Below are 10,807 nucleotides of genomic sequence, written 5' to 3'. Positions count from 1 at the left end.
TATCTACCTTGCCTGAGGCCATGCAGAGCCTGAAGTAGGACTACAAAGTTAATTGTGGAATCAGGTATTCTTTTGTCCCTGGAGTTTACGCTTAGGTATCTCAACTCTTACTAGTAGTTTAAAAAGAGTCTTTTTATGGCACATTTCCTCAAAAGCCTCATACATTGTGGGAAAATTCTTGGGGGCAGAAAAAGTTCTCTTGGCTTATGGTAGCTAACAAACTGTTCCTAACATGGATATCCGATGATTATAGAGGTTGCAATGTTTCTGCCCCTTCTTAGAATGTATTGAGAGACTTTATAAAAGCACTTAAATTTCTACAAGATACCATAAATTGAAATCATAAGTGGAGAAAAATGTCAGATGTACAGCTTAGGTACACATTCTCTCCTGTAGATTCCATATGGTCTTCTAAACCCACTAATAGCAAATTAGAAAAGGGGATTTGAGAATTTACCCTCTTGGGTGTCTCACAGAAGCTAACAGCTGCAGAAGATGAGGCACATTCTCGATGTTACAGGTTCCTTCCAAAGGATACTGAGTAGGTATTATATTAGTGAGTCACTTCATTTGACTTGCCTGATTGTTTTCTGTCTTTGCCTTTAGGATTTTGACATGTCAACTAGCTAATAAAATTTTAACACTCTAACCTCACGGGCATGAGGTTAGCAACACCAAATCACATGAGTACCATCTTTCCTAGGATATACCCAGTAGGTGACATCATGACTGCTACATTGTCTGGCCACTCCTTCTCATAATTTGTAGAATTCCACAGTTCTTGTCTAGCCTTTCTTGCAAAATTTGGATTTCTAGACAGGTATTCTGTATTCAGGAGAGAAGACAGTAGTGACACCTGGTGCTCAAAGAGATGAGATTTCATCCACACCCACTGTCCCGACCTCCTACCCCACCTGGGACAACACACAAAATCATTTGTGTAAAGGATTTTTCTTATAGCTTACTCATTTACCCTCCTTCCAGGATTCATCTGATCTTTTTTTTTTATCAGTTTCCACATGTAAACAAGTCAAATGGTAGGAGGAAGGTCACATGATGTGAGTAGCCCCTCAATTCTGGCCAGTACCAAATCCAGTGATAAATAAAGAATCACCAAAGTAAAAATATTTATTGCATTTTTGGGCATTGAACATTGAAAGGATTCCAAATATCGAGGACCAGGGAGGAAATAAGCACAGATGCCACCATTTGGTGGGTTGTTGTTGTTGTACATTTTAGAGACAAAATACAGTAAATGTTTAACAGACATAGTTGCATTGCTATGTATCCCCTGACATATTGTGCTTGTCACTTTATTATTTAGCATTTATGTTGTATTTTAGCTGTCCTATATTATTTTTCACAAGCCCACCAAATAGATTAGTTTCAATCTTGCATAATACCTCGACATAAGTTACTAGACATGTTAATGTTGCTCTTTCCCACTTGGAAAGTTCTCACAAACAGAAGCTCAGTGCTTTGCCCTGTGCTTTCGATGCCATTTACACAATGTCTGGCAATAACCCGGTGTGTACAAAGAGGGGGAAATGAGGTGGAAAGCAGAGGTCAGTCATGGAGCTTTCCACTCTAGGGGCAGTGACTCCGGATGTAAACAAAGACTGCCGCAATGTGAGAGCCCCAATTGTGAAATATGAATGTGCCACAGCTAGTGTGTGTGTGTGTGTGTGTGTGTGTGTGTGTGTGTGTGTGTGTGTGTGTTGGGGGCATTGAAAGGGTTCCAAATATTACAGTTAGGGTTAAGGTGGTCACATAGTTGAATTCATATGCGAGTTATACACGATACACAAGCTAGGGAGAGTTAGGGGAAACTTTTTGCAAAGACGATAGCCAGCAGTTCTCATGGTCTGTCTCAGCTGCTCATGCGCACACTGCTTAGGGTTGAGCACTGAATACCTGTCTAGTTCTGAAGACATGATCATTCCTTCTGTGTGTGTGTGTGTGTGTGTGTGTGTGAGAGAGAGAGAGAGAGAGAGAGAGAGAGAGAGAGAGAGAGAGATATTATAAACCATAAGTTTATAATCCATAAGTTAATAGTAAGCCAACTGTTTTGCTGATTAATGAAAGCGCAAACTGCCCCAATATCTGGGGGTGGGGGAGTGCTCTGTGGAACTCACTGAACACTGGCTGTCAATCGCTGCTGTGGCACATGACTATGGTCCTGCATGCTCTACTGATTGAGAATTGTAAGGGATTTGTACGGATGATGATAGTTATTTGTGATTTCAACTTTTCATCCTAAGTTCAGGATTTAAGACCCAAGGACATGTAACTCAAATGCTAAAGTTGCCCTGAGGAAAGATTAAAGTGCGCCTTCATGCTTCTTGTCTGTGTATCAGGAAGTGTCTGAGAAGGGAGATGCCTTCAAAGTCTGTCTTAAAAGTGACTAGAATTTTTCCAGAGTCATGAGAATAATAGCTCACCCTAAGAAAAGGATTTACAGAGAAATACACAGAGACAGAAATGTACATCAATGTACTAAGGCAAAAATGTTTTAAATAATAGCATTTTCTAAATAGTCTAGGTGATTTGGTGTGGCCGAAGGTCAAGTTGCAGGCAGAGGAGCAGTGTTGGAGCTTGGCATTATTACACATTGACACATTAAAGACAGTGTCCAAAATGAAGTATCATTCTGATCCTGGGACAATAAAAGGCTGTCCAGTGGCTGTACGAAGTGACCCAGCAGAAACTGAGATAAATTTGGAAACTATCCCAAGGTTCAGACAAGAAACAGTGAAAGATTAAGCTAAGGCTCTGGCAGAGGGAGGAGATAGAGTGCAATTTTAAAACGATGCTGAAGACAAAAATGACAGGCTTTCCTGACAGATTGGATGCAGAAGATGGCGTGGTTCCCAATTCAAAGATATCTAAAAAGTTGATTTAGTCAAGCCTCAAAAAAAGTGAGTATTTATAAATTTGCTCCAATTCATAAGAAGAGCTTAGGAATTAGACACACACCAATAAAATCCAGTGACCACTTAATGACACAGATGAAAATGGCTGTTACTAATTTTATGGGGAGTTTTTATTAGACTCACTCTTACAAAACCAGCCTACATTTCTTATAAAACAATAATTCTTAAAATACCTCACTTACACCACAGGGCAAGATCCTAAGTAAGACTGTGTTTGAGGAATTATGGTGAGGTTTAGAAATTATTATGTGGAAAATGACACCTACTATGTTAGTTATCTTTTTATAAATGATAACCGTAAAACATAAAAATGTACTTCTCTTTTTTCCTTATCATCTGTGGAAATTAAAATCAGTCTTACCATCTTATTATTGTGTGTGTATATATATCAACTTGATGAGACCACAGCATTCTGATTTCTGGTCAAATTTTATTCCAGGTATTTCTATGAAAATCTCTTCATATGTATTGATATTTAAATTAGTGAGCCAGGAATAAATGAATTGAACAGATTATCTGTCTACATTTTGGATGGTTTCCAGTTGAAGGCCATAATAGAAAATGGTGGGATTCCTTATGACTTGAACTGTGAGTCTGTCTCCAGCCTTTCAGGTTACCCTTTAAATATGTATGTGTGTGTACATATGCCCATATATTTCTCTACAAAGCCCTGATTCGCTATTACAGTAGCCCTAATTGGAAAATTTCTTTCAAATTTAGGAAATATACTTTGAAATTTGAACCGGTTCAAATCTGGCTGTGGTAGTTACTTTTTAAAAACACATCTCCCTTTTTGACAATTCCACATGTTAAACGACGTATCCCACAATAGAGATGAGGAAGCAAGCAAACAAAGAGCACTTAAATTGCATTTGTACCTTGGAAATCATGAGCCAGCTGACTCTAAACGACTCCCTTGCTTAGACTGCGGAGACTAAACAAGGGGAAAAGCAAAACAAGATCAGATTAATTCCAAAGACCTATTGTAACAAAACTTCTGTGACTCAGTTTATCATTTTGCTTGAAAGTGATAGCTTCCAAAAGAAACAGGATGTCTACCAGATTTCCACAGCATTGTATGTGTTAAAAGGCCTAGGACAGAACTGTAAGATCGTGTACTCTAACAAGAGGCCAGATAAACAAGGTGGAGTTAAGGGTTTAATGAAAGGTGATGACAACTATGGGAGACAAGAATAAAATGCTGGAGTGCTAGCAGATATACAAATACCACGATATTAAAATCAATACATAGACAATATTTTGGATTAAGATTTTTAATGTTATTGATTTGCTTACAATGTTGTGAATAAAAACCCATTAATAAATAAAAAAATTAAAAAATGAAAGGTGATAAGCAGTTGAGCTTCATCAAGAAATAAGAAAAACTGAACATGAAGTTTAGGGCAGACAAGATGTGGAAGAGAGGGGAAATAATAGGCTGGGTGAAGAAATCTTCATCTTGTAAACTGTCACTGCAACACTGAGAAAAACAAAAACAGAATTGGTCTGAAATTCAGAATTAAGCTATAAGCTGCTCTACAGTATGGCCCCTTTCTATTTCTTCTAAGGTTTGATGAACACATCTGGCCCTGTTTACAGGGCTTTGTCCTGTGACAAAAGCAATCTACATGACTGGGAGGCAAAAACTGTCTAAAAGTGGGTAATGGCTCAGCTAGTCCTTACCCCCTGCCTTTGATGGCATAGAGCCCGATGGAATTGGTTTGTACTGACTTAGGGCCAAGAGGAGCAACCGCCACCTGACTCAAGGCACGAGTCAAAGGAAGAACTTTGTTTGCAGGACAGAAAGATAGAGTGAGATAGGAAACTCTGTAGATCTCTGGGGAAATGGGTCAAATTCCAAATGCAAATGAAGATAGCACAGTTTTAGTTACATTATAAGGAATTATGAACAATGAAAGACCCTATAACTGGTACTTAATTTTGAGCCCTACTAATCCTAAACCTGGCATGTGATGACCACACTCTCTGAAGTACTGTGCAGCTCTGCAGGATCTACATGAAGCCACCTCCCTTCCTTTTTGTCTTTATGTGGTTGACTATGAAAGTATTCTCACTGAAAATGTTCAAGACATGTGTCTCTTCTCATACAGATTTTTATTGAAATAACTCCTGATCCTACGTAGTTATGCATACTTTAAATTCAATGAAGCTTTATGTCACAAGTTAATCATGAATATCATTCATTTCTGTAGTTCAGTGACTTGATATTATAGACTATGCCACCACACCACCTAGTTTTGTGAGGACTACAGGTGAGAATATGGGTGAGCTTTGTAAAAAGGGTACAGAGATCACATCAGACGGATTAATCTCTGCTCCAATCCATTGATGTTCTTCAAGATGCAATTGAGTTTACACCCTAAAGTCAAATAGCTAGTTGTGTGATGCTTTATTTCTAGCTTTTTGAGGATTCTGCACATTGACTTCGATAGCCACTGTTCTAATTTTTATTCTCCTCCATGGTAAATAATTCCTTTCCCTGACCTCATATCTTCTCCAGCGCTTGTTCTCATTTGCTTTCTGTTTGTTTGCTTGCTTTGTTTATTAGACATTCTCAGTTATTAAGATGAATTTTTAGAATGTTTTAGTTTGTATTTTTTCTGATTGCTAAGAATGTTGAGCATTTTTTGAAAATGTATCTCTTTTTTATCTCTTTTTTTAAATTTATTTTTTATTGAGAAAAGGAAAAAAAAACAAGTTTTCACCTCCTCTCACTCCTCTCCCCCTCCCTCTCCAGTCCAAAGAGCAGTCAGGGTTCCCTGCCCTGTGGTAAGTCCAAGGTCCGCCCCCCTCCGTCCATATCTAGGAAGGTGAACATCCAAACTGGCCAGGCTCCCACAAAGCCAGCGCATTAAGTAGGATCAAAACCCAGTGCCATTGCCCTTGGCGTCTCATCAGCCCTCATTGTTCGCCATGTTCAGAGAGTCCGGTTTTATCCCATGCTTTTTCAGTCACAGTCCAGCTGGCCTTGGTGAGCTCCCAGTAGATCAGCTCCACTGTCTCAGTGGGTGGGTGCACCCCTCGTGGTCCTGACTTCTTTGCTCATGTTCTCCCTCCTTCTGCTCCTCATTGGGACATTGGGAGCTCAGTCCAGTGCTCCAGTGTGGGTCTCTGTCTCTATCTCCATCCATCACCAGATGAAGGTTCTATGGTGATATGCAAGATGTTCATCAGTATTGCTATAGGATAGGGTCATTTCAGGTTCCCTATCCTCAGCTGCCCAAGGAACTAACTGGGGACATCGCCTTGGGTTCCTGGGAGCCCCTCTAGGTTCAAGTCTCTTGCCAACCCTAAGGTGGCTCCCTTAACTAAGAATTGTGCTTCCGTGCTCCCCTAAATAAGGGCCATGGAGTCTACAATTGGTGAACCTAAAGAAGCTAAGTAAGAAGGTGATCCCAAGGAAAAACATATAGTTATCCTCTTTGCTATGGGAAGTAGACAAAATGGCCGGGGAGAAAATTGGGATCTTGGGGGTGGGGTGGGATGGGGGTTAGGGGAGAAAAGGAAGAAGGGGAGGATGGGGGGAACTTGGGGAAAAAGGATGATTGGGATAAAGGAAGGTTGGATAGGGGAAAATGTATCTCTTAACTGTTTGTATTTTGTCTTTTGAAAAGGCTCTGTTTATTTCTATGTCCTATTTTCTCATTTGGTTATTTTTGTTTGTTTTTTCTTGATATTTGATAAGCTTTTTTTTAGTTCTTTGTACATTCTAGTTGATACCCTTCTAATAGTTGGGTACCTGGCAAAGATTTTTTTCCAATTCTGTAGGCAGCTTCATACCAATGACTTTGTCCTTTGCCAGACAGACACTTTTTAGTTTCATGTGAACCCATTTGTCAGTCATTGGTCTTAATGCCTGCTAAATTTAACCTCTAGCTGAGGAACTATTAGTAATCTATAGCTTCTAGGTCATAGATGGTTTTCTTTATTTAGGAGTGGTGACCCTGGTTGGTCTAACAGACTCTAGTAGACTCTAGTGAATAGTCATATACCTATGAATGTATAGGCAGTACTGCTAGACTTGATAGCTTATAAAAAATGAGAATATGATTTATATTGCCTCTCTCTTCACATCACCACTGCTATGTTAGACCGTTCTGCTGCGGTGCCATGAACGGTTCATCACGCAGTACAACTGTGAAGGAGACCTTCTCTTTACCATGGCCTAAGAGCCTATCATCAATGTGTGGTACTCAGTGAATGGCGAGAGGCTGGACCACCTACATGGGCTATACTGGAGCTGTGTGCTGTGTGAATGCTGTTTGGGACACCAAGCATTTCCTTACTGGTTCAACTGACAACAGCTGTTGTCTCTGGGATTGTGAAACAGGGAAGCAGCTGAATCCACTGAAGACCAACTTAGCCATCCACACCCACGGCTTTAACTTTGGAGGCAACATCATCATGCTCTCCACAGACAAGCAGATGATCTGGCTTTGATATACAGGATCCAAGCCAAATTGACAGCAATGAGCCCTACATGAAGATCCCCTACAATGGCGCCAAGATCAACAATGCTGTTTGGGGACCACTGCGGCTAGTGCATCATCACAGGCCATGACAGTGGAAGACTCAGCCAGTATAGTGCCAAGTCTGGGGAGGTGTTAGTGAATGCTCAGGATCACTCCCGGCACATCAGCGACAACCAGTTTTCTCTAGCCATGACCATCTTTGTCATCTCATCCAAGGACAGCACAGCTAAGTTCCTTGACTCCACATGTCTTAAAGATAGAAGACTTTCCAAACATAATGCTGAAAGAACTCAGCTGCCTTCTCTATCATCTATGACCATGTGGTGCTGGGAGGTGGTCAGGAAGCCATGGACATAACCATAACCTCCACCAGGATTGGAAAGTTTGAAGCCAGATTCTTCCATTTGGCTTTCGAAGAGGAGTTTGGAAGAGTCAAGGGCCACTTTGGACGTGATGGCAAGAGCTATAGCAGCGGTGGCAAAGACGGTTACATCCACATCTTTTTCTTCGACCCACAGAAGTAAGAAGCTGAATCTCCATCCACATGGGGGAGGCTGCTCAAAAGGGTTTTTAGACTCTAAGAAATTAATTGTTTGTTAAAAAATACAAAAACGAGGACACAAAGTTGGGTTGGTATACTGGATCTGGCAGAAGATCAGGGTTATAGGGATGAATGTGACAAAAATACAATGTCTGAAATTCTCCAAAAATTAATAGTAGTATTTTTTAAAAGAAATTGGGCCAACACAGATCCATAAGAGGCAAACATGAAAATCGTGATTTCTTGATTCTTTCAAAACTTCAGAAACTTTAGCTTCAGTGGACTGCATACTGCTCATTTGCCTCAACTGACCCACTTTGCTTATTGGGTTAGTGCCTGAAAAGCTGTTTGAGTTTGTCTACTGCTCTGACCTCTGCTTAAACAACTCCCATTTTAGAAAACAGTCCACCCCACAGGCAACCCCAGCTATTATTAGTCTCTTCAAATTGTTCAAAAGGTTTTACTCATATTGAGTAAATCGGTTACCAATGAAATATAAATTGAATTTTAAAACTTCCATCTTTTTGTCTGTTTAGGCCTCAAAAATCTAAATGGCTTTGCTTTAGTCTAGCACATTATGAACAATCATTCCCCAAACTTTCCCATCTATACCACCAGTGGTTATAAATCCTTTCTCTTTTTGGCAACTTCCCTCTGGATATGATGCAGATATTAAATGATATTATAACAAAGACAGAATTTTCAAGACCTAGTTTGTAAAAATTAAATTTATATATGTATCAGACTGCAATGAAACTCATATCTTCTTTTTTACACCTACATGTTTTGTACTTTGGTACAAATGGCTTTTTTTTGGTTTCCTGGCTGAGTAATAAAGCTATGTCTCAGAGATTATAACTGTTCTCACTCTGCCCATCTGCATTCAGGACGGAGTCATATATGTCCTCTGTATGTGACATGTAAATAATTCAAAAGGAAATCCTGTTTTTATATTACTACTTTCAGTGGAGTGAGTTTGGTCAAGCTTATGGTAACTGATGTAAGATAATACAAGGAAGCACATGTTGGGTGGATGGAGACAAACGGAAAAGTATTTCCCCTGCCCTGCTTTTTGGGTATAATTATGTAGACATGTAGAAACTTAATGTTAAAGTCCTATGAGCTGAGATTAATTAGGGGAACAACAGCTTGAAAGTACAAATGACCTGCACACAGCCACAAAGATAATTACTTTCAAAAGCAAAGCTGGAGAATCTGGGTTTCTTGGATTCCATATCCTTTCTTTCAAAAAACTCTGCTTCTCACAACTTCTTTGCACCTTTTCAGGGTAAAGGTATAATTTATGTATCTTTAAATATATTGTTTATTCAGAGATTCAGACTACAAAACAAAATTAAATGCAACCTAATCAGAATAGGGTCCATACCTGGTAGTATTTAATTTGAAGCCACATGAATCATTCTTATTTTTCTATAGTCATCCACTCAATAAACAAGGAAGTAGGTACTCTGTTGTATGAGAAAATAGAATTGGGCTGGAACTTTAGTTCTGGTGTTATTTTTCTCTTGTGTGTGTGCAACCCATAATGTGCATATTAACTTAATTCACTGCATTTCACATGTTAACGGGTGAAAATTATGCTTAGAGGTGAGTGAGTTTTATAAAAAGGCTGAATGGGATTCTCGCAGTGAATTCTGCCTAACTCGAGAGTTGTTCTCTAGCTTGTAAGTCTGAAATGCACATAAATCTGTTTTAAAAGCTCTGTGGTAAATTAATATATACTGGAGATTTATAGATGTTTGGGTGAAGAAAGCATGAAGCAACCAATTAAAATTTACACTCTGAGATAGGCAATTAAAGGCAACACCAAGCAAAACTAAACAGGCTATTTAAAGTTGAAAAGAATCCTCCTTTCTTTTCTTTAGTACCTAAAGCCAAAATAAGATTGTTGCCTACAACATTGCTGTACTTCCTCAAGGTCTGCAGCAACAGAGACTACAGGAGTTTTTAATCCAGAGTCCGTTCAAGTGTGTGATGATTGGCATAACAGCCTCAGTGAGTTTCAACTAGGATACCAACTGCAACTCTTGATGGACACTACATTTTACTAGTATTGGTAATAACTGACAAAAACTAAAAAATAATCTTTGTTCTTAAAATAAAAACTCATGTTAGTAAAAGTGTTATTTTGCTTATCTGATGGTCGCAACAAAATTATCCATTGTGTTAGTCTCAAAGCAAAGTCTGATTTAGAATAAGAGTCATTTCTAATTCAAGGTCATTCTACTATTCTAATTACATTTATGATGCTGCATTTTCAACTCTTGATTCTGACTGAATTAATAATATATCAAGATCTTTCTAAGAAGAAACCATTATATAATCAGCAGAATAAAAAATAGTGGCAGAAAAGATCTATAAATAACATATCCAGTAAGTATCTAGTAACTAAGATATATGAAGAATACCTATAGCTCAACAACAAAATAATCATAATAAAATTATCAATTGACTTGAATTGGCACTTCTTCAAAAAAGAAAAATGACAAATAAGCAAAGAAAAATGTCTTATATCATAAATCATTACTTAAGTATAAAATAAAAGCACAAAAAAAAACAGTTTTTGTCTTTATTAAGATGGTCTAGTGGTTACTCTTCATTACCCACCTGCATGCATTGATAATCACCCAAAAAAAGAACAGTGAGGTAGATATCTGGGTATCTGTGAGGAAATTCCCAGACAGGATGTACTAATGAGGGAAATGCTACCCTTGAATGTGGGTGATGCCATCCTCAGAATGTAAAGCCTGTATGAAATACAAGGAGGAAAAAAGAGAAAAAAGTGACCATAGTCCCTTATATTTTTTGTGTCTACTATA

General features: G+C 38.7%; 1 pseudogene; it reads left to right on the top strand.

Annotated features, from left to right (window-relative positions):
• The first annotated feature begins 1,572 nt into the window (after window positions 1-1,572).
• On the top strand, window positions 1,573-7,950 carry LOC142851401 (eukaryotic translation initiation factor 3 subunit I-like; annotated as a pseudogene).
• Window positions 7,951-10,807: the final 2,857 nt, after the last annotated feature.

Source organism: Microtus pennsylvanicus, chromosome 5 (genome assembly GCF_037038515.1).
Source record: "Microtus pennsylvanicus isolate mMicPen1 chromosome 5, mMicPen1.hap1, whole genome shotgun sequence".
NCBI lineage: Eukaryota > Metazoa > Chordata > Mammalia > Rodentia > Cricetidae > Microtus > Microtus pennsylvanicus.
Note: the sequence above shows the minus strand (reverse complement) of the source record. Positions and strands in the feature narration are given on the sequence as shown.